Raw genomic sequence first — 14,955 nt, forward strand, 5'->3', positions numbered from 1 at the left:
CGGTGGAAGGGAAGGGTGTTGCCTGTTCCTGTATGCTAGCAGGTCTTTAGGTCACCCCAGCAGTGTTGTGTCACCCCAGCAATAGCAGTTTCTTCCTGAAGCGGCAGTTGAATCTAATTTGCAGTTTCTCCAAACACTCACCATATCAACCCTCCACCCAGTCCCCCCAAGACATCTGATCCGTACTTCCTCCTCAGAAACCTAGATTTCCTGAGGCCTCCTCTCCTCCAAGTTCAGAGATACCAACACCAGCCAAGCAGCCTCTTCTCCTCAGAAATCTGAATTTCATCTCTGTGGAAGCCCTCCCTTTAGTTTCCAAATTTTAATAACCCAACCTCCTCTTTGTTCTTTCTATTTTAGGAGTTCTTCCTGCTGTTGCTTCTTCCCTGATACCTTATTTACCCTTTTAGTTATTTTGCTAACAACTCTATATCTCATTAACAGGCTTTAAAAATATATTAAATTCTCTTTGTTCAAATAACTAGTAGGGGTTTTGTCCCCTGCATGGACCCTAACTGGTAGAGAAAGCATTGGGAATATCAAAGCCCTGAGTGAGCAGAAAATAGCAAAAAATATTCACGGCAACCAGTGGGGTTTTTAAAAGGAATTTCCTGATCAAGAGGAAGATCAAAGGAAGGCCAGATGTTTGGAGAGGATGGTAAAGTGGTTGGTGTCATTTTATTGGAGGATTTAGAACTTAGGCTGGATCATCAATGGGCAGAAATGTGCCAGAGGAAGTCATCAATCGGAGAAGTGTTCACTCAGAGGACTGTTGGTCTCAGGATTCTGGGAGGCGGTACCCATCCCGACCCAGAGTTCCCAGTGTTCTCACATTATCAGAACAGTTCCTCAGGGTTTCTGAAGGGATCATTCTCTATTTCTTCCTCTTACTTTTCTAGTTCTGGGAGACCTGGACCTATTGGTTCCCTTCTAGAGTGCTATTCTTTACTATGAATTGCGTTCCCTAAAGAGGTCCGAGAATCTGCTCTTTCTGTGAGATCAAGAACTTCTTTGGTCTAACCCTGAGCTCTAGAAACTTATGTGTTCTCTAAATTAAACTGCAGAAATGTTACCCACTCTTGCCCCTCTGGCACCTCAGAAATCTGTGTATTTCCTCGGCACTACTCAAACTTCTGCTGTCTTCTGGAACTTTGAAAAGTACCCCCTCTGGGGTTGGCTAAACAGAAGCCCCTTCATAAAGCTAGAATGACCACCTAGGTCCCTGGCTGTGGGTGCATCATGCCCTTCTGCATACAGAAGCCCCCCGAGGCTAGATCCACCCCACATCTACCCGTTATCTCACTCTTTTGTCCCTGTCCTTGAAAGTCCCACTCCTTGCTCTGCACTCTTGTGTCACTTCCATGGTTGGTGCCAGGGCTGACAGGCATTTCTCTGTATTTGTGAAGAAAAATAAACAAGCCTATTTTTTCATTTCTCTGGCCTCATCAGACTAATCTCCGATTCCTCAGATATTATTCATCAACAGCTTCTTCCTTCCCCAAAGTCCAAATATACAGAACCTAAGCTCTGAGCCCCAAAAGTACCATTGCTAGAGATTCCAGCCCAGTTAGGCTCTTCGCACGGACTGCCCACAGAATCTCTCCAGTCATCCCAAACTAAGAGCAGTTACTTCATCAAATCCACACAACCATGACAGATAACACTACGTTACAAACTGAAAAATAAATTCCACCATCACCACACCAAAAGGCTTCCCAAGTCTCCCCAAACTCTTGGACACTGAGAAAAAGGGACAGGAATTACCTTACCTACTTTCTTTTTTTCTTCATATAATTCTACCACTTGCTCCTCATCTTTTCATTACTTACATATTAAGAACACATCACACCAGGTATTGTATGGAACAATTAGGAGATGGAAGGCACTAGGACACTAATAGGAGACAGTATATTTAAAAGTACTGGGCTTCCCTGGTGGCACAGTGGTTAGGAACCCGCCTGCCAATGCAGGGGACACGAGTTTGAGCCCTGGTCCGGGAAGATCCCACATGCCACGGAGCAACTAAGCCCGTGCGCCACAACTACTGAGCCTGTGCTCTAGAGCCCGCGATCCACAACTACTGAGCCCGCGTGCCACAACTACTGAGCCCGTGCACCACAACTACTAAAGCCCGAGCGCCTGGAGCCTGTGCTCCGCAACAGAAGCCACCCAATGAGAAGCCCGCGCACCGCAACGAAGAGTAGCCCCCGCTCGCCGCAACTAGAGAAAGCCGGCGCGCAGCAACAAAGACCCAACGCAGCCAGAAATAAAAATTAATTTAAAAAATTTTAAAAGTGCTATTTTAAGGAATGGCAAAGCGACACCCCACCCCACCCCCCCTTTTTAAAAAAATATAATCAGGGAAAATTTATCAGAGAAGATAGGTCTGAGTGAAAGCTAAGTGGCAATTGCCCCTTGGAATTTAGCTTAAGTTCACGCTTCATGCATATGTTTTGATTTAAAATAATTACCTTTTGTTCAGCTTAACTCTGAACTCCCAAATCTTTCTGCTTTCAATTCTTCAAGTAAGGCACCCCTGAGTACAGTGTGAGGGAGTCAGTTTAATCCAGACTTCTTGAAAACAGCTTGGTATTTTCGACTAAATCCAGTAGCAGAATGCGGGCCTAACGGCCCCCCCCCAATTTCTCCCACCCAGATATTTTTCCTTTTTGTCCAGCAAAGTGTCATCTGTTCCCAAAGAAGGAAGAAAGAAAAAGAAAAATGTTTAAACTATTACACTCTAAACTGCTCAATTGATTCTGACCCAATTTAAGATGCTTGATACTGAGTTAGAGAAAATAAGAGAAGTATTTATTTGAAACTTAGAAAGTGGAGATTTGACTTTCTTTATCCTCACTTGTAAGACTATTTAGGTTGCAGCTGTGTTACTGCTGTGCAGTAGAGCTGGCTTTGGATGCATTTATTTTATTGCTAAACACACACTTTTGTGTGCCTTTTAAGTACGAGGTACTGTGCTAAATAGTGTGAAGACACAAAGTATGATGCAGATCTTCCTTGACTTACCACGGGGTTACGTCCAGATATCATAAGTTGAAAATGCGTTTAATACACCTAACCTACCAAACAGCCTATGTTAAATGCGCTCAGAACACTTACATTAACTTACAGTTGGGCAAGATCATCTAACATAAAGCCTATTTTATAATAAGGTGTTGAATATCTCATGTAATTTATTGAATACTGTACTGAGAGTGAAAAACAGAATGGTTGTGTGGGTACAGAATGGTTGAGAATGTATCCATTGTTTACTCTCATGATCGCATGGCTGACTGGGAGCTGTGCTCGCTGCCGCTGCCCAGCATCAGGAAAGAGTACTGGACCGTATATCACTAGCCTGGGAAAAGTTCAAAATTCAAAATTCAACGTATGGTTTCTACTGAATGCGTGTTGCTTCCACTTCCGTAAAGTCGAAAAATCCCAAGTTGAACCGTCATAAGTCAGGGACTGTCTATATATCAGAGATCTTGCCTTCCAGGAGCTTACAAGTCAGATGAGATAAGCAGAAGGGATAAGATGTGAACATACATTGCTATGATGTGGCACAATGAAACAAGTGCCATGAAGAGGTGCAATTAAAGTTCTGCGAGGGTCCAGAGAAAGGCGAGTCACTTCTTTTCTCCAAGGAAGTCTTCCTGGAGGAAGAGGCATTTCAACTGCCCTTTCAAGAGCAAAGAGAGAAGGGCCTTCCAAGGCTTAGGAAGGGCGGGAACTGAGGGGCTTGTCAGGGGAAGGAAGGGGCTTCTCTGGGGAAATGAAGTGATAGTGACCAGGAAGATGCAGAGGTAACGTCTTCTGAAGAGTCTTGTTCTGGCAAGCTTACTGGGATTGGCTCACTTTGATTTTGCCTAATTTCAGAGTAATTCAGTCAGTGTCTGCATATATAGGTGAACTTCCTGTGCTTTCAATATCTCCAGAATTTCTTATAAAAAATTATGCAGTCAGTCTTGCTCTCTCCCTCTCATACCTCCCCATCCCTGAATACAAATATTCCCTGATAGAAGAGAATAGAATAAATACTTAAAGCCAACTCTAAAGAGGCAAGGCCTCTAATTTTCTCCATTAAATAACTGACCTGAACTCTGAGCTACACACTCATTCTCATCAGAAACATCTGGAGGTCCCTGGTCTTGCTTCCTGGGAATGAGGTCAAAAGATTTTGGGCCTGAGAGCAGCTTGATACTTCTTCAGCACTTTCCTTTGCCTAAAAGTGGCAGTTTTGGGTAATACCACCCTTGTCTGCTTTAATAAAAATACTTCTCATTGCTATGAAGTATAATGAACTGCTGCTAGAGAAAAAGTTTCCCATGGGCCAAGGGCTTAACCATGGGGCTTTGTTCTTTCATCTTTCTGTCTTGATCTTCCCCTTGTTAAAAGATAAACTGCGGCATATCACATTTTTAAGAGTTTATTTGAGCAAAAATCGATCTGAATTGGGCAGCACCAAACCAGATGTGGTTAGGAGTGCTTCACCACTTATAGAAGCTTGGGTAGAGACTTGATAGAGAAAAGGCAGAAGCAAAGCAAGGAAATTATCTGACTGGCTGTAGTAGTTGCCTTATTTGGGAAAGTTTACTTGGTTATTTGTGATGGCTTCTCCTTACATTTGATTTCTTAACCTTGAGGTGTCTACAGGTTTAGGTTTGGGTTTGCTTAGGTTTGGGTGAGGTTAGGCTACTAAGGCATTAAAGCCACCTTAGTCTAACAGACTTCTTGTTTAATTAACTCCCTCAAACATGGGTGCTGCAGGAAAAGAGGGGCCCATTGTTTTCTAGACCTTAAAACATCCTACTGCCTTTTTTTTTTTTTTTTGCGGTACGCGGGCCTCTCACTGCTGTGGCCTCTCCCGTTGCGGAGCACAGGCTCCGGACCGCAGGCTCAGCGGCCATGGCTCACGGGCCCAGCTGCTCTGCGGCATGTGGGATCTTCCCGGACCGGGGCACGAATCCGTGTCCCCTGTATCGGCAGGCGGACTCTCAACCACTGCACCACCAGGGAAGCCCCATCCTACTGCTTTTTAAAATGATAGCAAACAACTGATCTGATTGGCTATTTTTCATTAAATTTATTAGAGGACTGTAAGCAGATAAGGAAGGGTCCCCAGAGAAAGAAAACCAGGCATAGCTTTCTTGACATAAGTGAAGCCATTTTTGGCCTAAGCCATTTTGTGATCCAAGCCTGGCCATGCCCTTGAACAAGTCTCAGTAATTAATGATCTCAAGGGAACAAAAGAATGCAGAAACAAAGACTGTTAAGGCAAGAGAGGTAACACTAGGAAAGATAATATATCACGTTTAAAGACTCCCAGTTCTGTTTCAGTGGTAAAGACTAGCCTGAAGCGCTCAACCACCAGATCAACTGCAACCTAAGGGATGATGGTGTTGACCTTTTCGGACCCTCCTGACTTCAATCAGCTAAAGCTTGGACTCTGCCTACTACCCAAGCCTTTTCATGAATATGCGTGTACCCTTAGCTTAAACTTCCCCAGTTTTGCTATTCGGGGACACACAGCTTTAGGAAAGATCCCTGGTGTTCTTCTTACTTGCTGCAGGTAAGAAGAAATCCTTTCTTCTCCCGATTTTTGGCTTGGTTGTGTCTTTTGGCTCGACACCCACCAAGAAGTTGAGCCCAGTTTTCAGGTAACAGGACTGCACTGAGGAAATTAACCAACTGCTTGAGGATCATATAAACACTCAATTTATGGGTGTTCATTCTTCTGCCCAAGGGAACAGTGATTTCTGCCATGCCATAGCATAAGTAAGTAAATCAGATTTGAATCCTATATTTGTGAGATGCTGTATGACTAAAGTCATGCAAATCTCAAAAGGTGAATTCAACAAAAGGTAAGCAGAAATTAGGCTACAGCACTGTTGCAGATGACATTAGGATGCAGATATTTTAATAACCATTAGAGCTTTCTGATCAGTTCCAAGTTAATATTTTCCAGCCCATGCTTGTTCCTTGTTCATTGATAAAATGCTGACTTGAGTGATTGCACAAGCACAGAACATGTCCTTTTGGAAAGAGATGAACAACAAAACAATAAAATCATTTTACCAGGCATCAGAGAAAAGAAGTTAAGTATTTGCTGAGATCTCAGGGAGGGAAATGAACTCCAATCCTCACTCCTCTTAGATTTGCACAGGATTGTCAAGAGTTGAAGAACTTCAAAGTATAACAAACTGTGGCTCAATTTTAGAAATATGAAGCATTTGGAGTAGCTAATTTGGCCAAATATTTATGTTTTGGTGCATAGTTGAACAGCTTATCAGACCTTCAGGAATTCTCTGTTTTTCATTTTTGTGCTTTTATTTCCTCTCCTATCTCCTCCTCCACTCACTAGAAGAAAAACACCCTTGGGCAGTGAAAGTTAGAGATGCTTCTCCATAGAGGCGCCAAGCCAGGGCCTAGGGGGCTGATCCCCAAGCCACTGCCAACTGCAGTCCAAGCAGTAATTTTCCTTCCCCCGACTCTCTTCTTGGAAGTCCTGGAAAATGTAGAAGTCTCTAAGGCCTTCTAGGAGAGAAAAAGAAACCTTTCCCCTGATGAGCATTCCAACTCTCCTTGAAAGATCTTTTATTGACAGGACTTTAAAAGGCTGCTGCAGAGGGGCTGGCCTTTGTGTCTGCACCAACAGGCAGAGGTAAGGCAGGAGAGTTCCCAGGAACTTCCAGGGCTGAAGGACCAAATACTTTGCCTCTCTTTTCACTACCAATACTCCTTACCCTTCGCTACCTGGGTCCACAGTTTCTCTTCAGTTCTAACCTTAAAGAAGACTGCTCATTTACAAGGAAGAAGAGTAGGTGATGCAGAACTTCTAACTCTCCGTGGACACGGGCGAGAGAGGCATTTGGATAACCTCTGTTGGAAATTATGCTGACACGGTGGATATTTGTTAGAAGGGATAGAGGAACCACTATCTTCCTTCAGCTCCAGCTGACGTCTGCTTTCAGGGAGGCCTGCAGTGACAAGTGCTGCATTTCCTATTAGCTTCTTCACCTCCCAGCCCTGGGGGCTGCTGAACCACACCAGAGATCCCAGGTGGCTCCAGACCAGCCCCTGCTAGCAGAGCCCTACAGCTCCCAGGCTCCACCGCCCACGCTGATCGGAGCACATTCCAGGACATTCCACAGCTGGGAGGCTGGGAGCCTGGGATGTCTGGAACCCACAGGCGGAAGGTGTCCCAGCATGCGTCCCCACGCCAACCACACTTGCCCAAAGATCCCAAAGCACCTTCCAAGGGTGATCTCATGTTCTAACAGGTGTTTATTTCAAAATGTTCATCCCTATGATGGCTATGACTCTCTTTTGCATGAATGTCACTTTGATTTTTTCACATAACCTATCTCATGGTAAGAACATCATAATGGAAACCAAGAGCTCAACTACTAATTAGATATGGAAACCCCTTTCCACCAACACACAGAGCTGTGACATTTAACAATGAGGAAGAATGACCCCTCCAATTCCAACCTCTGAAAGAAGGATAGGTAATGTGGGGCCCAGACATATTTCACACGTATTATCGTGTGTGTGTGTGTGTGTGTGTGTGTGTGTGTGTGTGTGCGCGCGTATCTCCTAGTGCTAGTGTTGATGCAGTCTTCAGGACTTCCATTTCCTTATCTATGAGATGGAGATAACACCTGCTTTACAAAGTTCTTATGATTTTGTGGTATTGCCTGGCACATAATAGATAATAAGTGTTTGTTGATAAATACATGGATGGATGAACAAATGTAGTCTTTCTGGGCTTGCTTCCTTAAACTTGTCATGGTTAATTTACAAAGCAATTTGTAGGATTAAATAACATCAAGTGTTCTCAAAATGCTTTTGACACCTGAAACTAATGTAATGTTGTATGTCAGTTATACCTCAATAAAAGAATAAAATGGCTTTGAAAACTAAAAATATATAGATTATTATTCATGAGACTACTAGAATAGGTTTCCAGGTATATCAAAACCTCATGAATGGACTTCCCTGGCGGCACAGTGGTTAAGAATCTGCCTGCAAATGCAGGGGACACGGGTTCGAGCCCTGGTCCGGAAGATTCCACATGCCATGGAGCAACTAAGCCCGTATGCCACAACTTCTGAGCCTGTGCTCTAGAGCCCGGGTGCCACAACTACTGAAGCCCGTGTCCCGAGAGCCTGTGCTCCACAACAAGAGAAGCCAACGCGATGAGAAGCCCACGCACCACAATGAAGAGTAGGCCCCGCTCGCCGCAACTAGAGAAAGTCCATGCACAGCAACGAAGACTCAACGCAGCCAAAAATTAATTAATTAATTTTTTTAAAAACCAACCTCATGAGTGTATTTCTCTTCTTATATGCAGTGGGCACTAGACAAATTCCCAGTAGTTATCAGAGAAGAGCTCTGCCCCTCTTGGTTCTTTCTACAACTTGGTTTCTATGTACCACTCTCCTCTCTCTCATTAAAATTATTTATCATGAGTGCTTAAGGTTGGAGAGTTTCAGAGCTTGATCAGATAGATAGCATATGGGTGAAGAGTAGCAGTCCTGGAGTCAAATTGCCTGAAATTGTGCCCTGACTGCATCATTTACTAAGGAACTTAACCCTACTATGTCTTAGTTCATCCATAAAGGGGAGTCACTAGTAGGATCCATTTCATAGGGCTGCCATGAAGGTTGAATAAGATAATATATGTAAAACATTTAGAGAAATGCCTTGCACATGGGAAAAACTCAATCAATGTTACCTATAACCATTGTTGGTGCTATAATTATTAAGATTCCTTTGTTAATGGAGCTTGTCTAGTGCATGAGACAGACTATAGTGCAAAGCTGGAGAAATGACACAAGCACTAAATAGGTCGCCAGTGGTATGCTATGGGTGCAGAGGCAGGAGACATCTTTATCCACCATCCTCATCACCTCCTCCATGGAATCTCTAGTTTGTCACTGTTCCAACATACACAGAGTTTTAAAATTATAATTAAAAATAATACCCCAGATTTCATCTGAGGAGCACAGAGCCTAATGTGTCTCATGATGGTCACACAATTCTTCCATTAAAGCAGTTCAGTTTGTGAAGCCATATCACACTGTTGGCTCAAACTGAGCTTTTGGTTAAGTAAGACCCCCAGAGCCTTTTTACACCAACTGCTGCCAAGTTACATGTTCTCCATCCTGTATTCTTATAATTCATTTTTGGACCTAAAAACAAGACCTTGCATTTATCCTTATTACATTTCATGTTGCTGGTTTTGGCTCAGCACTGCAGCACATCAAGATAATGAATCTTGATTCTGTCAACTATCTTATGTCTTATTTCTATCCCCTCCAGAATTGTGTCACTAGCACATTTGACCAGCATACCTACTACATCCTCATGCAAGACACTGATAAAAATGCCGACCAAAACAAGGCTAAGAGAATAGCCCCATATTTCAATTGCAGAACCCTCTGCATACTTAAATGTGTCCACTAATCACTTGGGGTATGACTGATTAAGCAGCTTTGAACTCATTGAGTGGTATCCCTATTTCACCATTTTATTCAAAATGCCTTGTTGATATCAAGACACACTGGGTCTACAATATTGTTGAATATCATTTTAAACTTCCCTGAAGTGCTGCTATCTCCTTTGAATTTGATGAGAATAATCATGTCTATATCCAGATTACCAAAAAAGAACATGGAGATATAGTTTAATAGATTAAGAATAAATTTATGCCATTTAATTATCACTCTTGTAGTCCCATTTTAGGCTTTAATTTGAAGGGTGCATTTGTTAGGGTATGCTATCTACTGTAAACAAAACAAAACAAAAATGTCTCCCAAATCCCAGTGACTTAAGACAATAGAAATTTATCTCTCACTCACAAGAAGTCATACTAAGTGTACCTGGTTGACAGGCTGCTTTCCATGTGTCATTCAGGAACTGTTTCTTCCATCTTATGGCTTCACCCTTTTCTTGGTCTTTGGAGTCCTCTGCATTCAGCAGCTAATGGAGAAAAAGGAGAGATGATGACAGGTGCCGTGTTTCTGTGGTCCAGGCTGGGAAGTAGTGCACATAACCTCTGCATATATCACTGGTTAGAATTCAGTCACATGACCACCTCTACCTGCATGGGAAGTTGGGAAATGCAGCCTAACTATGTGCCCACCAAAAAGAGGAAATGAGTGAGATGAACAGTAAATCCAACTCTAAAACAGACAGCAAACATAATTTAGGTGGGACCCATATATTATTCCAGACCAAGTATGGGGCTAAACCTGCCAGTAGAGGAGTTTGATGAATCAAGAGTCATAAGAACTGGGCTCTAATACGAAGTCTACCATTTATTGGGTAAATATAGACTTGGACAAGACACAGAACTGTAAGATTTCTGGGTCCATGAGAGCACAGTCTTAGCTCATTTTATCCATTGCTGTACCGCCACCCCTAGCCCAGTGCCTAGCATGTAGTTGGTGCAATAAAGATTTGTTCAATTGTTGAGTGAATTAATGAGTAACCTTTCTGGACTCTTTTCCTTATTTCTAAATTTGCTCTACCTACCTTATAGGTTTTCATAAAGAACAAATGTACTGTAGCTGTAAAAATGCTTTAAAAACTAAGACACTGTAAAAATATAGAGTATAACTATTACTCATATTAAGACTGCCATTTGTGTCATATTCCATGGACTGACCTTCTCTGCATTGTTTTCTCTTATTGTACATGGTAGAAAGTAGACAAGCTCAAAAATCCATTTAAGCTAAAGCTCTGCCCACTTACATTTCTCCTATGACTTGAAGTCCAATCACCAATGTCCCTTCTCTAATTAAATTTAAGAAGGAGGCATTGGATTCCTGTTGGTCAGGACATGTGCTAAGATTTGGGGTAACACAAGGACTAATACAACCCATACTAAAATAGATAAAAACACCAGTCCTATAGTTGGGGATCCATCTGACAGTTGTATATACCAGAGAGTACTTGCCTAATTACTAAGAATGTTCAACAGAGAAAAATGAAAAACTTCACTGAAATCAGTAGAAATTATATTTAATTGGAGGCCAGATTACAGATGATCTTATATGCAAGGACAAGGAAATTAAACTTTATGCAACAGGTCTCATGAAGGCCATTGACTGTTGTTAAGCCGGGAAATCAGGTGGTCAAAGTGGTGTTTTAGAAAGTTGCATCTGAGAGATGGTATCTTACACCACTTGGAGGGAAATGCATTAGAGGGCTACTGCATCAATCTTAGCATGAGGACTTAAGAGTATGGGAAAGAAATAATGAAGCATAGATGAAAGGACTTCTGATTATGATAATATGGCAGGCTAACATAACTTGAAAACTCTTCCTTCAGGTATACATAGGATTTCAGGATAAAATATAACAAAAACAATTTTAAAAGCAAACTTAAGATCATAGGAAAGAAGGGGAAATCACAGAGGAGGAAGAATAAAACCAAATAAGTTAGCATATGAACTGATGCTCCATTTGCCCTCAGAATTGGAGTCACAAATCTTCATAACCCTTGGAACTTGGGTCTTAATGACCACAGGAGATAAACCTGCACAAGATGGGGTGGAAATGACTCTCGCAGGAAGCCAAGACCCTTGTAGACCTGCACCATCCGGGAGAATATTGACCAGAAAAAAAATTCCTAACCAGGACAGCAAGATTACATGAAACTTCATTTGTCTCTCTTTGTGGAAAAAAAGTCCTTCCTGAGAATTTGAAACCCTGGACTTGGTCTACACATGAATTTGTTTTTTTAAATTGCCCTACTGGAATGGCCCAGAAACTTCCAAGCCAAGAAATTAATGTAAAAACTGGTCCCTGACTAGTAATATTTTGGGAGTGTCTGGCAAAAGCAATTACAAAAACACTCTAGAGAAACATTCCACAATCCAGAATACAGGTAGTTTAACAAAAATAAGCAATCCCCACACGAGATGAGCTCACAATAAAAGAAATTACAAGACACTGGAGGGACAAATCCATCATGGGCAAGAGTCAATAGAAATTACAGACAACAGAATTCACCTCCATCACCTCCCACTTCCCAAGGAACTGAGCTACTAAAACAACAATCTGAAAGAGAATATAAAATAAGCCTGTTTAGAATGATTATAGACATTACAAAAGGAAAGAAATCTATGGAAGAAAGAAAGAAAGAAGGAAAGAAAGGCAGGAAGGCAGGAAGGAAGGAAGGGAGGGAGGGAGGGAGGGAGGAAGGAAGGAAAAAAAGGCAGGTTTAAAGAATCAAGCAGAAAGTCTAGAAACAAAATACATAGTTATTGAAATTAAAAACTCAATGAATGGACAGTAGATTAGACATACCTTAAGAAGAATTACTAAACGAGATGACCAAGCTAAAGCAACGTACCGGAAATCAGCCCAGGGAAATAATGCGATAGAAAATTTGGAAGGGAAGTTAAGATAGAAAAGGTAGCAAACATGAGAAAGTTCAATTAAGTCTAAAAGGATCTCTAGAAAAGAAGAGAGAATGGAGCCAAGGTAACACTGGAAAAGGTAATAGTGAGAATTTTCTAATTTGATAAAAAACATGAATCCTCACAGTGAAGCAGCACATACAACAATTTGCCAAGGACGTCATCTTCGTGATGTACTCTACCTACCATCAAGCGCCATCAGTGAGTGTTCTCTGGGGACTGAAGGCCATCTGGACAGAGCTGTCATTAGCCAAATCAGATGGCCTTGGCCGGAGGACGTATTGTTTAACTTTACTGTTTGAGGAATGGATAGCGGCACTCATTTTGCCTCCCTGTATGAAACACATGATTTCTCTTTGAAGTGTCTGAGACATAAAAGGAAAGGGAGGGGGGCTTCCCTGGTGGCGCAGTGGTTGAGAGTCCGCCTGCCTATGCAGGGGACACGGGCTCGTGCCCCGGTCCGGGAAGATCCCACATGCCGCGGAGCGGACGGGCCCGTGAGCCATGGCCGCTGAGCCTGCGCGTCCGGAGCCTGTGCTCCGCAACGGGAGAGGCCACAACAGTGAGAGGCCCACGTACCGCAAAAAAAAAAAAAAAAAAAAGTGAAGGGAGGGGTCTTGCTGCTCAGGACCTCCACTTTCCAGGATCAGTCTGGGAGCGTGTAGCACGCGGAGCAGCCCAAGGGGAGTGGACAGAAGCGGGGTGCAATTTTCTGTAGCTCTACACTCTCACGTACATATGTATATGTACAATGAGGTGGGGGGGGTTGAATTTTTTTTTATACAGCAGGTTCTTATTCGTTATCTATTTTATACATATTAGTGTATATATGTCAATCCCAATCTCCCAATTCAATTTTAAATACATAAATGTGCTGTCCTCTTTGCTGGAGCACATCCTAAACTGGAATTTGAGATTCTTTTCACAGGCTTTCACTGATCTTACACCTCCATTAAGAGATTTTTGGACTTCATCCTATCTGTTCAGATATACTTCAGTTATTATTCTCTGCATTTAAGGGAGACGTTTGGTTTGGGTTTTTGATGTTGGTGGTGACGGTTTTTAAAGCAGAAAGTGACCTCTGCCTTCACTCCTTTTCCTTTAACAGGCACGTCAAGGAGAAGGATTTACGTTACCATTTCCCATGGCAGGCACCACCATATGCAGGAAGAATCAAGGGCCAAAACCCCCTGAAAAGGGACTTTTTAAAAAGTACTATCACCGACACACCCCATTAACAATTCCCCGGGAAGTAAAAATAGAATCTTTGTAATAGAGTCTGACCGTTTTTTTTCCTTTCTTTTCCTTTGAGCTTTGTCTAGCTTCACTTGCTCATAGGATGCCTCGTACAGAGACCTCACACCCGGCACTTCAGACCAGAACTCCCAGTGTAAAATGACCGCCCGGACACCTCAGCTCACGGGCCGTGGGCCGAACCTCTGCTGCTCGACACTGCAATTCAAGATGGCGGCGACGGGGGCGGCGGGCTGTGTGCAGAGACGCTGCACAGGCGCTGCAATCTGGAGGTGAGCAGTGCAGCTGTGCCAGCCCCTGAGAGCTCCACCCCTCCCCCGGCTCGCGAGATCCCTGTAAAGCGGCCCCGCCCACAGCCTGTCCCGAGAGTGTGCGCTCTAGAGCGTGAGCTCACACCTCTCCATTCTTTGATCAAAGAAGAAAGCTTTTTCTGGGCTTCCCTGGTGGCGCAGTGGTTGAGCGTCCGCCTACCAATGTAATGAAACACGGGTTCGCGCCCCGGTCTGTGAAGATCCCACATGCCGCAGAGCGGCTGGGCCCGTGAGCCATGGCCACTGAGCCTGGGCGTCTGGAGCCTGCGCTCCGCGGCGGGAGAGCGAGAGGCCCGCGTACCGCGAAAAAAAAAGAAGAGTAAAGCTTTCCTTTGCTTCTGAACCGAACTTTGCCTCGTTCTATTGGCTCCGAGGACACAGGACAGGAGGACCCTTGTTGGGGCTCAACCTGAAAGTGTCGGTAACAGTATGACACCACATCTGGTCATTCCTCTCCATTCTGGGGTTTTGAGTATGAGTAGCTCTTGTAGTCTCAGTGTTCTGCTGGATTTTTTTTTTCCTTTTAGTGGGTACTAAAGGTCATGAGTTTCCCAGATGGCACTCACCAGTGTCCCCAGAATATTTCTCCATAGGCTACTGCTCAAGGACTCCATCAGACCCCTCATAACATGGACCCCAGTTGTGCTCTCAGGAGCCAGGTTGCAGAGAACTGTACAGAGCTTCCAGGTTTACATGCAGCACTCCCCCAGCCTAGAAGCTCACTCTCCCCTGGGTACCACACTCCGCGACCAGGGAAGCAACACAATGCCCAAGAACACTGTCTTATCTCAAGTGACATTTCCTTATTATTCAGTGGTTTCCTCTGAGGGGCTTGTTATATATCCCTACCTCCCAGCAGTGCTCAACCTCAAGCAGCCATGAAATTTTACAAAAAGTTTTAAATTCAACTTTAAAGCCCCTTATGGCAATAGGATGTTGTGTAAATTAAGTCCCAGGAG

This window comes from Globicephala melas, chromosome 9 (assembly GCF_963455315.2).
Source record: "Globicephala melas chromosome 9, mGloMel1.2, whole genome shotgun sequence".
Classification (NCBI taxonomy): domain Eukaryota; kingdom Metazoa; phylum Chordata; class Mammalia; order Artiodactyla; family Delphinidae; genus Globicephala; species Globicephala melas.